At 40.4% G+C, this 14,446-nt stretch overlaps 2 protein-coding genes across 8 annotated transcripts in view; one reads left to right on the top strand and one right to left on the bottom strand.

Moving 5' to 3' along the window:
• Window positions 1-6,635, bottom strand: part of LOC109415696 (speckle-type POZ protein) — a 40,540-nt gene extending 33,905 nt beyond the window's left edge. For both annotated transcript variants that reach the window (XM_062847308.1, XM_062847307.1), the window contains exon 1: window positions 5,624-6,635. The gene's annotated coding sequence lies outside the window, so the exon portion shown is untranslated. The remainder of the gene's footprint in view (window positions 1-5,623) is intronic.
• Window positions 1-14,446, top strand: part of LOC109406392 (uncharacterized) — a 400,264-nt gene that overhangs the window by 151,400 nt on the left and 234,418 nt on the right. The gene's annotated exons all lie outside the window — the stretch shown is intronic.

Genomic DNA, 14,446 nt, shown 5'->3' on the forward strand with positions numbered 1-14,446 from the left:
ACACTCCTCTACCTGAAATTACCATCTAATATGAATACCAAAGAATAACTATTCTAAACAAAATAATTTCTCAGCCAAACTGTACCGGCGTGATCGCCGATTCATGGGCAATCATAATCATCTCAGCGATGCGATTGTAATAATTGATGTTAAATCCCATACATTCCGAAATAGAAAATTGCCTTCTTCGATTCGTAGGCTGTTCTTAAGGATTCTGGATGATTTTCAGAAGGCCATTAGGCTGAAGGTCATTAGGTCGAATGGATATTAGGGCGAACGGACATAAGGCCTAATGGTCATCAAGCCATCTTTATCACATAGGTTGTACTTTTAGGCGCTTATATTGTAAATTGTATTGTATTTTTTGTGTAACACTGCAATGGAGTATATTGTCGATTTTGCAGCTAGCTCTATAGGAGATTTACTCATTTTTAAATAACACGTTGCCCTTTCAAGTAGCGTTCGGCTAAATGTCCTTCATGATAATTGAATTTTATTGGCTTTTCTCGGTGAACGTAATACTACTCAAAGAAGGAGGGAGTAACGAAAGTAATGAAAGAAACGGTGGATAGAATCCTGTCTAGGGCTAGTAGCCATCATCAAACTACTAGTTCATCAGTTCGCATCGTACTCTTGTGCTGTGCGGACGTAAGCTCTCTCTGCTGCAGGAAGTTTTACTACCTAAAGCAATTCAACAGTACTTCTCAGTACTACCCACAATAGCACTTTTCAGCGCTAAATTTATACCTACTGATTCCTTTTCGATCCTTGCCTGGACCCGTGCCTTCGATTATTCGTTGGACCCGTTTACGGAAGTCAAATTCCGTGAAACGGTGGTAATCCTACTTGGACACCGATTAGGGAAAAAAACCTCCTGGAAGGTCGCTTCAAATTAAATCATGGTTGCATCATCGAACAAAAGGAAGGGTGAATCCTTGAATTCACCGCTTCCTTCCAAAAAAGTCGGTTTCAAAACTGTCGCTAAACGCGGCAAAGTTAGAAGGAAAGGAGAACTTTCAGCTTCTCCGCTTCCTTCTACAAAAACAATTGTTTCGGATGAAAATTTCGTTGAAATGAGTAATCCTTATGAAACGCTGAACAATTTTTCGGAACAGCAAATTGAGGATGCCTCTAGCCCAGGTACTTCAATTTCTGCCAAAAAACAACGGGTGCCGCCAATCGTGGTCAGCGTCTGTGAATTTGCTGGTTTTAGGCAGGAGATCTTGAACTCCATAAGGGGAATCAAGGTTTCTTTCCAAATTGCCAGGAAAGGAGACTGCCGCGTATTGCCGGAAACCCTGAAAGATCGGGATCTTCTTCTCAAGTACCTTACTGAGAAAAAGCATAAATTTTTCACATACGACGACAGGTCTGCACGCTTGTTCAAAGTCGTATTAAAAGGTCTCTCTAGTGATGACAAATCACCTGATGAGATCAAAACTGAACTCAACTTATTACTTGGATTCACTCCAGTCCAAGTAATAAAAATGAAAAAGAGAACCCGCTCTGAGAATCCTCGGCAGGGTATCTCTCAAGAATTTTATTTAGTTCACTTCAACAAAAGTGATCTAAATAATTTGAAATATTTGGAAAAGGCGAAGAAAATGTTTCTTGTCCAAGTGACATGGGAACATTTTCGTAAGCCTGGGGGAAATTTCCAGAACCCAACTCAGTGCCGTCAGTGCCAAGGTTGGGGGCACGGAACGAAACATTGCCACATGGATGCTAAATGCATGATTTGTGGAGGTTCTTCTCACGCCAAGGACAACTGTCCGGTAAGGGAAGATACCAGGAAGTTTAAATGTACGAATTGCGGTGGCAACCATAAGTCAAACTTTTGGGATTGCCCTATCCGCAAAAAAGTTGTCGAATCACGTGCCCGGCAGATGAATGGGAACGCTAGTCGTACCCGAAACTCTGCAGGTAGAATTTCTAACAACACAAATTCTTCCATCAACGATCGGTTGAATAATTTTCATACCGCTCGTACCTATTCGCCGGAGGTAGTTAACCACCAAACAAACTTTCGAGCGAATAATCTACCCTCCAGCAGTGGAGTGAGTAATATTTCTAATTTTGTTCAAACGAATCGAGCTACCTATGCCCATGTGGCTGCGGGTAAACAAAATTCAAATAATTCCTATCACCAAACATCAAATACGGAAAATGCACGTGATTCAGGCATGTCTGCTTCCGATTTTGACTTTTTATCTGAACAATTGCAACAAATGATTGATGCAATGTTCAAAACTCAAACTATGGCTGAAGCAGTCCAAGTTGGAGTTAAATTTACAAATAAAATAGTAATTGGATTACGTTTTGGTAATGGATCCAAATAAATTTTTGAACATTTTAAATTGGAATGCTCGTTCTCTAAATGGTAAAGAGGATGAGCTATTCCATTTTTTAACAGTTAATAATGTGCATATTGCAGTTATTACTGAAACTTATCTAAAACCTGGGTCTTCAATCAAACGAAACCCAAACTATTTTATTTATAGAAATAATCGCCTAGATGGAGCATGTGGTGGAGTTGCTATCATCGTCGACAGGCGCACCAAGCACCAAATTTTTTCATCATTCGAAACCAAAGTTTTTGAAACTTTGGGTGTTTCTGTTGAAACAAACTTTGGTAAACATACTTTCATTGCGGCCTACTTGCCTTTTCAATGCACTGGTCAGCAAATAGATTTTTTTAAATCTGATTTGCGAAAATTAACTCGCAACAGGTCCAAATTTTTCATAATTGGTGATTTTAATGCGAAACACCGCTCGTGGAATAATCTTCAGTCCAATTCAAACGGCAGGATTTTATTTGATCAGTGCTCTTCAGGATATTTTTCTATTCTATATCCCGATAGCCCCACTTGTTTTTCTTCTGCTAGAAATCCCTCAACAATTGATTTGGTCTTAACTGACTCAAGTCAGCATTGTAGCCAATTGATTACTCATGCTGACTTTGATTCTGACCATCTTCCTGTAACATTTCAAATTTCCCATGAAGCGATTTTTAATCCCATCAGCTCTACTTTCAATTATCACAGAGCTGACTGGGATACATATAAAACATACATCGATAGCCATTTAGATGTTAATGTTTCATTGGAAACACATTTTGATATTGACAATGCCCTCGAAACTTTGACTAGTACTATAGTCGAAGCTAGAAGCGCATCAATACCAAAGTGTGAAGTCAAATTCGACTCAGTTATTATTGACGACGATCTGAAACTTCTGATCCGTCTTAAAAACGTGAGAAGAAGACAATTCCAACGAACTCGAGATCCTGCTTTGAAAGTAATCTGGCAGGATCTTCAGAAGGAAATTAAAAAATGTTTCACCGAATTGAGAAACAAAAATTTTGCAAATAAAGTTTCTCAATTAAACCCCGGCTCTAAGCCGTTTTGGAAATTGACAAAAATTTTGAAAAAACCTCAGAAGCCTATTCCTGCGCTGAAAGAGGATAACAAAATATTATTAACTAATTCTGAAAAAGCACAAAAACTTGCCAAACAGTTTGAAAGTGCGCATAATTTCAGTATAGGTCTCACTAGTCCAATAGAACATCAGGTTGCCCGCGAATTCGAAAACATTCTCAATCATGAGAATATTTTCGACAATTCATTGGGCACTGATTTGGACGAAGTGAGATCTATTATAAAGAAGTTTAAGAATATGAAAGCTCCGGGTGCTGACGGAATTTTCTATATTCTCATCAAAAAACTTCCAGAAAGTTGCTTATCATTTTTGGTTAATATATTTAACAAATGTTTTCAGTTAGCATATTTTCCTGAAAAATGGAAAAATGCTAAAGTTGTTCCAATTTTGAAGCCTGACAAAAATCCTGCCGAAGCTTCTAGTTATCGTCCAATTAGCTTACTGTCATCTATCAGTAAACTTTTTGAAAAACTTATTTTAAATAGAATGATGATTCATATCGATGAAAATTCTATTTTTGCCAATGAGCAGTTCGGATTCCGCCATGGTCATTCGACTACTCATCAACTTTTACGGGTAACGAATTTCATTCGTTCCAATAAATCTGAAGGTTACTCCACTGGTGTAGCACTTCTTGACATAGAAAAAGCATTCGATAGTGTTTGGCACGAAGGCTTGATCGTAAAATTGAAACATTTTAATTTTCCACTATACATTATTAAAATTATTCAAAACTATTTATCGGACCGAACACTTCAGGTAAATTATCAAAATTCCAAGTCAGATAGATTACCTGTAAGAGCTGGTGTTCCACAAGGCAGCATACTGGGACCAATCTTATACAATATTTTTACCTCCGACTTACCTGATTTGCCACAGGGATGTCAAAAATCGTTATTTGCAGATGACACAGGAATCTCAGCCAAGGGGCGAAGTTTGCGTGTCATTTGTAGTAGATTGCAAAAAAGTTTAGATATTTTTTCTTCTTATTTGCAAAAATGGAAGATTTCTCCAAATGCTTCCAAAACTCAACTTATCATATTCCCACATAAGCCAAGAGCTCTTTATTTGAAACCCTCAAGTAGACATGTTGTCACTATGAGGGGAACTCCAATAAATTGGTCGGAAGAAGTTAAGTATCTAGGGCTCTTACTAGATAAAAACTTAACTTTTAAAAACCACATAGAAAGCATTCAAACTAAGTGCAATAAATACATTAAGTGTTTATACCCACTTATTAATAGAAAATCAAAACTTTGTCGCAAAAACAAATTTTTGATTTATAAACAAATTTTCAGACCGGCCATGTTGTACGCTGTCCCAATATGGTCGAGCTGTTGCAATACCAGAAAGAAGCAACTTCAGAGGATTCAAAATAAAATTTTGAAAATGATTCTGAAGTTGCCTCCCTGGTATAGCACTAATGAGTTGCATCAAATTTCTAATATTGAAACATTGGAACAGATGTCAACTAAAATCATTGCCAACTTTCGTCAGAAATCGTTGCAGTCTTCTATTGCTACGATTAGCTCTTTGTATAATTAGTTTAAGGTGGGTTAGGGTTAGGATAAGTTGAAAAAAATGTATTTCTGACACGCAGGTGAAAAATAAAGCCTGCAAAAAATCTTAACTGCTACAGCAAATGAAATGTAATATGTTATTAATTAGTATTAATAATAGCTTAAATTTATTTCACCAAATTAGGATGATAGTGTGTTATAATACACAGAACACCTAGATTAAGTTGAAGAATGTAAAAATTGATTGAGATACTAATAAAGATTATTAAAAAAAAAAATCAAACTACTAGTACCTAGCCGTTCAAAACCAGACGTTAGGCAAAGGGGTCGTCGTTGTGATTGCGTTGTTCAATTATGGCCCTCTGTTAATTTTCAACTTCTATTCAATTTCTCTGGTCGCACACTTGCGATTCTATCCACCGTTTCTTTCATTACTTTCGTTACTCCCTCCTTCTTTGAGTAGTATTACGTTCACCGAGAAAAGCCAATAAAATTCAATTATCATAAAGTCATGCGGTGATTAAACCTAGAAAGTAAATGTCCTTCAGATTAACAATTTGTCCTAATTACCCAGCACCAGAATTCTGTTAAAATGACCATATGAACACGATTACTACTAACGGGTAAGGATGAACCGGTTCAGGTGGCATCTTCTACTTGCTTACCTTGCTGGTAGTTGCTTGTCAATTTCCACACTTTGACCCCACAATCAACTTCACAAACTTCCGCTTCTTTTTGATCTATCTAGCTCATTCAGTTATATGTAATACAAAAAATATCCAGAATATGGATAAGGGCTTTCAAGAAAGAACAAACTCGGCTGAAGGCCTGGTAAAGACTGAATTTGATTACGTTGACGATCGCAATGGTAATGCATTGTACTTTTAGAATCTGGACGGACAAAATCACGTATATCTCAGGGATGGAATAACAAACATAAAAGGTGAAGCCCTAAAAACAAAGATTATTTATTGTACTTCCATGGAAAAATATCATTGATATTATTTGTTTTTATTTTTCACACATTGTCTCATTTTTCCGTGTTAACCTCCTTAAAAATTTGAACAACGGTAGGAATTCAAATGGCAGTCACTGTAGAAAGTTTCTGCCAGGAATCGGTCAAGAAGTTTCTTGGAGGATCGTAGTATGCTTCGCCGTGAACGGACGTGTTTTCTCTGCTTGCCACGATTTTTGCGTTCCGATACTGCCGTTTTCAAAATTTCAATTTTGAGTGAATGTTTTGAAGTGAAAAGTGACAATTAAAGATGTTAATTGAAAAAAAAATGTGTAGCGCACTCCTACACGGGAAGCACGAATTCGAGGCACCATTCTCCAGTGCACTGTGGAGGTTTCTACAAAATTGTGTGATTTTCCGATTCCGCTCGTAGTGTAAAAGTCGGTACTGAGCCATTAAGAAAGTGCCACAGTTTCGCGTCGGAGCCGATAGAATGCGCGTATTTGAAAAGTATCCGGAAAGTGGTCCGCGTTACATTACTGGAAGTTGGAAGAACCGGATCTCGCTGTTGTCAACGTGTTTAAGAAAAATGCTGACCGAGCATACTTTGACGAAGTCCAGTGTCCTGTCTCGCAGTCTCGCGAAGAGCATGGTTTCAAGATTGGATTATTACTTTCGGACCGCACAAACCAGATTGGTGAGAGCTTTCATCATATCAACATATTTAATAACATTATTTACACATTCATATATTCATTTGACCATTTTTAACCCATTGGAGCGTATGGTATGGTATGTCCAGATGTCCACGCATCCTTCCTCCCCTGTAGATTCTAGAATTGCTTCGACGGAAAACTATCGTTTAAACTCGAGACAATTCCAAGAATCATCTTTGCGGCAAATACAACGCAGTAGGCCTGGCCGCTTTGACACTTGCATCATATTCCTGATATGCTACAAGTCTCAATATTGACAAGAAAAGTAATTAGGCTTAATCTAACCTGATTACTTTCCAGGATGCTTTCTCGTACTGGCTGCGTTTGTATTAGATTAGATTAGATTAGATTAGATTAGATTAGATTAAAAATTTGAACAACGGTAGTAAATTTTAGCATCAACCCCTTCGGCATGTTAGTCCAGCAGTCAAGTCATCTATGCACTGTCCTGAGTGCCTCAACTAGTCTGATTAGGATTCCGAATAAACATTGCCAAACAGTTTTCTTACAACGAAATTAGGGGCAATTCAGTGAATTGAGAAGACGCAAAATTTAAGTGATTTGCCTTTCTCGTACACCAAAGTGTACTGAAAGGCTATATGTTCGCTCAAAAAACGAATTTTCGATAGAAGGCTCCCAGGGTCAAATCACATATACCAATGAACTCAGTTCGACGAATTGAGATGATGTCTGTATGAGTGTATGTATGTACGCAAAATAAGCTCACTCACTTTTAGGGAAATTCCCATTGGCCGATTTTTCGGATTATAGCTCGAATCGAACCGTGTTTTTACCATATTGTTTGCCATTGAAAATAGTCCGTATCGGTCAAGGCGTTCCGGAGTTGTGGCGGACCGGGACCAGCTCCGGTAAAAGTGGCCGTATGTAAAACTGAACCAAGCCTCATCATGCGACACATAAAACTGCGGCGATTGTTGTAACCTTTAGCATGGTTGACAAATTTTGTGCGGAAAACAACACTGGAAACCAGAAATTCCACGAAGTCGGCCCGAAATTCAAGATGGCGGCTCCAAATTCAATATGGCGGCTGTTTAATAGAGTTTTAGGCTCTAAATCATGCAATGTGGGTATATTTAGTATGGAGAAAATGTCTGAATGGTGTTTAGGGTCTAGAACCATGCAAATTAGGTATACTTGGTATGGGGAAGATGTCATAAGTTCAAAAATGGTGACCAGAACACCCAAGATGGCGGTCTAAAATCCAAGATAACGGCTCAAAATGTCTTGAAGTTCAAATCCAAGTTGGCGGCTCCAAATTCAAGATAGCGGCCACGGTAGCCATGCAATATGGGTATATTTGGTATGAGGAAGATGTCCTACGTCCGAAACTGCCGACCAATACGCCCAAGATGGCGGTCTAAAATCCAAGATGGGGGTTCCAAATTCAAGATGGCGTCCGTTGAATGGAGTTATAGGCTCTAAAGTCATTCAATATGGCTATATTTGGCATGGAGAAGATTCTCGGAGTTCAAAAATGGCGAATGAAATATCCATAATGGCGACTGTTTAATGAAGTTTGAGGCCAAAACACATAATGGTTTTGGAGATATTACCATTTTTCGCGACTGTCGTACCTGACCGCGCTTAATTTTCAGCGTGTTTGTGCGAGATTTTATTCCTTCTACTGTCTTCAATCTGAATTAACCTTTCGTTGTTTGTAAGAAAATCGATGAAATTTTCATCATTAAAAGATGATTAGTTTATGGTCAGACTGCTGTGGGCATTGAGAGCGCCACTAGATAATATACCATGCGTCCGGATTTTAAGTGGACAATGCTTTAGCTTACTGTCTACAATTTTGCTTCACTCTTACGAATGACGGAAGACGAAATTATGGAACAGCATGGATGGCTGGGGTGTGATTTCGCATAGTCAGCGGAATGTCCTGTATGCTGGTGACACGCGTGATCGTCATCGATCTCGGTTGGCGAGCTGGTGTTTTGGTTAGCCGCCTTAGCAAAGTTAATGCTGTAGATGGCTGGGTATTAGGGTGGCCCACACTTATATGAAAAGCAAAAATTTCGAAAAATGCCAAGTCTTACCTCCTAAATCAATTGCTTTGGACTCCCAGAAGCTACGTTTAAAATTTGAGCGAAATCGGTTGAGCCTAAGGCGGCGCTCAAAACGCTTGAAGTTTGTATGGGAAAACTTGGCCAAATGTATGCAGAAATTTTGAGTTTTCGAATTTTGCCGCTAGGTGGCACTGTAGGCGTTCTATAATCAAACACTTTTCTATTACACAGCGCAACATTTTTTTGTCTCAAACTCAATTTTTTTGAGCAAACTTATGTGTCTCTGACAGATTTTGGGCCGAATCCGGGCTCAGATTTGCTCTAGCACGTCGCAATTTTGAGCTATACCCTAATTTATAGGGTAAAATATGCGATTCTGGGCTTTTTTGACTGCCAGCCATTAAGCATGGAAATATTTTTTTAAGCAATCAGAAGGTAAATTGGTCAATTAACATCTAAATTAACAACTCATGCAAAATATTTCATTTTACCAAATCAAATTTGATAGATTTAAGCATTTTATGTTAGTATCGAAACTTGCATGCAACTTTTGGAGGGTGACTTGTATGGGAAATATCGTACCTAACATAAATCGCTTAAAACTATCAAATTCGATTTGGAAAAACAAAATATTTTGCATGAGTCGTTAGTTTAGATGTTAATTGAGCAATTTACCTTTTGATTGCATAAAAAAATATTTTTTTTTTCTGTATTAACGAGATTTTTAGCCCTAGGCTATTTCATCTCGGGACCCACGCTTTACTTCCCTTCCGAAGGAAAAACTCACATTTTGTGAGTTTGTCGGGAGTGGGATTCAATCCCAGGTCCTCGGCGTGATAGTCAAGTGTTCCATCACACCAGGTCCGCTCCCGTAAAAAAAATATTTCCATGCTTAACCCTTCAGCGCGCGCGCTGTTGTAAAAAGTACAACACTACCAAAAAACCTCGCATTTCGTATACAGCGCGAGCGCGGTGCAGTTTCGGTTGCTTGAAGGCGCGCGTCCTGGAAGGTTAATGGCTGGCAGTCAAAAAAGCCCAAAATTGCATATTTTACCCTATAAATTAGGGTATAGCTCAAAATTGTGACGTGCTAGAGCAAATCTGAGCCCGTATTTGGATTCAGCGGCCCAAAATCTGTCAGAGACACATAAGTTTGCTCTAGAGAGAGACCAAAAGTTATATTTTGTTACGCTGTGTTATTGTAGGTGACTATATGCCAAAGAACTTTGTCGACCCATACAAACTTCAAGCGTTTTGAGCGCCCCCTTAGGCTAAACCGATTTCGCTCAAATTTTGAACGTAGCTTCTGGGAGTCCAACTGATTCAGGAGGTAAGACTTGGCATTTTTCGAAATTTTTGTTTTTCATATAAGTGTGGGCCACCCAATCCAACATGTATGTGAAGATTTTAAAATCAATAGTCACCAATCTTGGGAAATCTCAAACTTTGAGCTAAATTTAGTAATTATTCATACCTTAATATAACCAACACTTGTTTTAGATTACAACTATTTCAATAGGGGTACTCACTAAACAGATTAAATTGCTGCGGAAGCCATGATTTTCTGCTTATCTGAAATGTTTCATGATTTTGCGAATGAAATAATGAAAGATTGCCATGGTGATCGCGACGTTTAATCAGTTTACGCTGTTTAGTGAATTCCCCTAATATATTTAATGATTTAGCTAGAGTTTAATAACTCGTAAAAAAAGAGTATTGACACACTTTTTCCCATAATGATTTTCATCACTTCGACACAGAAAAAAAAGAAACTACTTACTTGTCGTTGGTGTCCAAAGCTGCGAATTTAATTCTACAGTAACAGTTCTAGAACTAGCACGTTTGCCTTCCTACTGAATCGCTACCACTGATGGCTTCTTTTCTTTATTGTACCAACTTAGGTATGATACTGCTTGCTTAGCAGATTTTTACCGACATGTCTGGCAAAAATATTTTACCTACGATCAGAATCATCAACTTATGTACGATCGCTTACCTGAACGTTGCTTCATCGCGATTTCTTATTAGACTATGACAATAACATCACATTGCTGTACAACAGAGCAGTGATTCCCAAAGTGGGCGGAAACCTCACCAAAGGGGGCAAAAATTGCCGTAATGGTGATCACAATATCTTAAAATCTACCCAAGTGGTTACTTGACATTTTTTCTAAAAACTATATTAGAAAAGTATTTTTTTACAGCCCATACTTATCAAGTAGTTAGCTCAGAGACGAGAGCAGGAACGATTGCGCTGTTGACAAGCACACATGCTCGAGGCATGATACGCGAGTTTACCATTTCAGCATGGTCTTGCTATTTGGGCCCAATTTAGCCTAGCACTTCTAAGAATTCTTTCAGGAACTTCATTGAACACAGTTCCGATGAATTCATCTAAATATTTCTTTGAGACATTATTGTTCTTTTTTTCAGAAATAGAACTTTTGTACAAATAAATCGTGGGATAGTTAAAAAAAAACTGGTAGAATTCTAGTAAGACATGCAGTGCTGAGGGTGTTTTCGGAAACTTACGCAAAGTAGATACTCAATAAATCCTCCCGATCACACAACAAACCAAAGTTGTGCAGCTTCCATTGATGCCATTAACCTGCGCTGGATTTGGTTGTAACGCCCCAAATTGTCGCCGTGCTAATAGCTCAACGTGCAACACGACTGGACTGACGTAACCCCATCCATCAAACACCATTTTCCTCGATTGCCGTCCCAAATTAGCCCTCCTGCTAAATATGTACGTCAGCATAAAACCGTGCGACCATTCCGGTTGATGGTATCCACCAAAGTTATACAGGCATCGAATGGTCAGCACGGTTAGAAGCAATTAAAACCGTGTGCTGTATCCTCCCCCTTTCCCTAATTTCGATTGGCGCGGCCCGATAAAGCTGCGGAATCCGCAAATTCCAGACTGGTCGAAAAGTTTATGCTGCTCTCGCATACACCTAGACGACCTATGTAGCTAGACTGTAGCTATGGAGGTATGCAACAGAGTAGCCGAGCCAAGTCACTCCATGCTCACACATGGCAGTAGCGTGCTGGCGGCGGCGGTTACTGTGCTGCCCGCAGGCCCATAAAACTGAGCCCGTTAAGCGCACAATTGGCACTTAGTATACATTGTATTGAGGGAACTTGCACAACACGCCAATAAAATACAGTCAATGCGACTGTGGAGTCGGCCAGCTGATTTTTCAAGAACAAGTTCGTTTTTGTTCTTAAGGGGTAATATATTTTCACTCAAAATCCTAACCTGGATTCTCTCAGAATCCTGACGGAGATTCTCTCAGAATTCTGACGAGGATGCTCTCATAATCCTGACTAGAATTATGTCGGAATCCTGACGAGGATTCTCTTAAAATCCTGACGTGGACTCTCACAGAATTCAGACGAGGCTTCTCTCATTGTCAGAATCATGACGAGGATTCTCTCAGGATCTTGACCAGGAGTCTCTCAGAGTCCTGACAAGGGTTTCTCAGTATCCTGACGAGGACCTCTAAGAATCCTGACAAGAATCCTCTCATCCTGACGAGGATCTTCACAGTGTTCTGACGAGAAATCTCTCAGAATCCTGACTATAATTCTCTCAGAATCCTGACGAGTATACTCTCAGAATCCTGACTCAGATTCTTCCAGAATCCTAGCGAGGATTCTCTCAGAATTCTGACAAGGATACTCTCAAAATCCTAGCAAGGAATCTTTCAGAATCCAAGCAAAGATTCTCTCAGAATTCTGGCGCGGATTTCCTGAGAATCCTGACGACAAGAATTTCCAAAGAATCCTGACCGGGATTCTCTCAAAATCCTGAGCAGGATTCTCTTAAAATCCTGACGATGATTCCCTCAGTATCCTGACGAGGATTCTCTCAGAATCCAGACGAGGATTCTCTCAGAATCATGACGAGGAGTCTCTCAGAATCATAACGAGAACTCTTTATGAATCCTGACGAGGATTCTCTTAGAATACTGACGTGTACCCTCTCAGAATTCAGACGAGGATACTTTCAGAATCTTGACGAGGATTCCCTTAGAACCCTGCCATGGACCCTCTCAGAATTCAGACGAGGATTCTCTCAGAATCCTAGCGAGGATTCTCTCAAAATTCTGACGAGGATTCTCTCAGAATCTTGGCATGGATTCTCTCAGGATCGTGACAAGGAGTCTCTCAGTATCCTGACGAAGATCCTCTAAGAATCCTGACAAGGATCCTCTCAGAATTCGACAGGGATTCTCTCAGAATCCTGACGAGGATTCTCTCAGAATCCTGACGAGGATTCTCTCAGAGTCCTGACGAGGATTCTCTCAGAATCCTGACGAGGATTCTCTAAGAACCCTGACGATTCTCTCAAAATCCTGACGAGGATTCTCTCAGAATCCTGACGAGGATTCTCTCAGAATCCTGACGAGGATTCTCTCAGAATCCAGAAGAGAATTCTCTTAGAACCCTGACGATTCTCTCAGAGTCCTGACGAGGATTCTCACAGGATCCTGACGAGGATTCTCACAGGATCCTGACGAGGATTCTCACAGGATCCTGACGAGGATTCTCACAGGATCCTGACGAGGATTCTCACAGGATCCTGACGAGGATTCTCACAGGATCCTGACGAGGATTCTCTCAGAATCCTGACGAGGATTCTCTCAGAATCCTGACGAGGATTCTCTCAGAATCCTGACGAGGATTCTCTCAGAATCCTGACGAGGATTCTCTCAGAATCCTGACGAGGATTCTCTCAGAATCCTGACGAGGATTCTCTCAGAATCCTGACGAGGATTCTCTCAGAATCCTGACGAGGATTCTCTCAGAATCCTGACGAGGATTCTCTCAGAATCCTGACGAGGATTCTCTCAGAATCCTGACGAGGATTCTCTCAGAATCCTGACGAGGATTCTCTCAGAATCCTGACGAGGATTCTCTCAGAATCCTGACGAGGATTCTCTCAGAATCCTGACGAGGATTCTCTCAGAATCCTGACGAGGATTCTCTCAGAATCCTGACGAGGATTCTCTCAGAATCCTGACGAGGATTCTCTCAGAATCCTGACGAGGATTCTCTCAGAATCCTGACGAGGATTCTCTCAGAATCCTAACGAGGATTCTCTCAGAATCCTGACGAGGATTCTCTCAGAATCCAGACCAGGATTCTCTCAGAATCCTGACGAGGATTCTCTCAGAATCCAGACCAGGATTCTCTCAGAATCCTGACCAGGACTCTCAGAATCCTGACCAGGATTCTCTCAGAATCCTGACCGGGATTCTCTCAGAATCCTGACCGGGATTCTCTCAGAATCCTGACCGGGATTCTCTCAGAATCCTGACCGGGATTCTCTCAGAATCCTGACCGGGATTCTCTCAGAATCCTGACCGGGATTCTCTCAGAATCCTGACCGGGATTCTCTCAGAATCCTGACCGGGATTCTCTCAGAATCCTGACCGGGATTCTCTCAGAATCCTGACCGGGATTCTCTCAGAACCCTGACCGGGATTCTCTCAGAATCCTGACCGGGATTCTCTCAGAATCCTGACCGGGATTCTCTCAGAATCTTGACCGGGACTCTCTCAGAATCCCGACCGGGACTCTCTCAGAATCCTGACCGGGATTCTCTCAGAATCCTGACCGGGATTCTCTCAGAATCCTGACCGGGATTCTCTCAGAATCTTGACCGGGACTCTCTCAGAATCCTGACCGGGATTCTCACAGAATCCTGACCGGGATTCTCACAGAATCCTGACCGGGATTCTCACAGAATCCGGAACAGGATTCTCACAGAATCCT

Source organism: Aedes albopictus, chromosome 1, assembly GCF_035046485.1.
Source record: "Aedes albopictus strain Foshan chromosome 1, AalbF5, whole genome shotgun sequence".
Classification (NCBI taxonomy): Eukaryota; Metazoa; Arthropoda; class Insecta; order Diptera; family Culicidae; genus Aedes; species Aedes albopictus.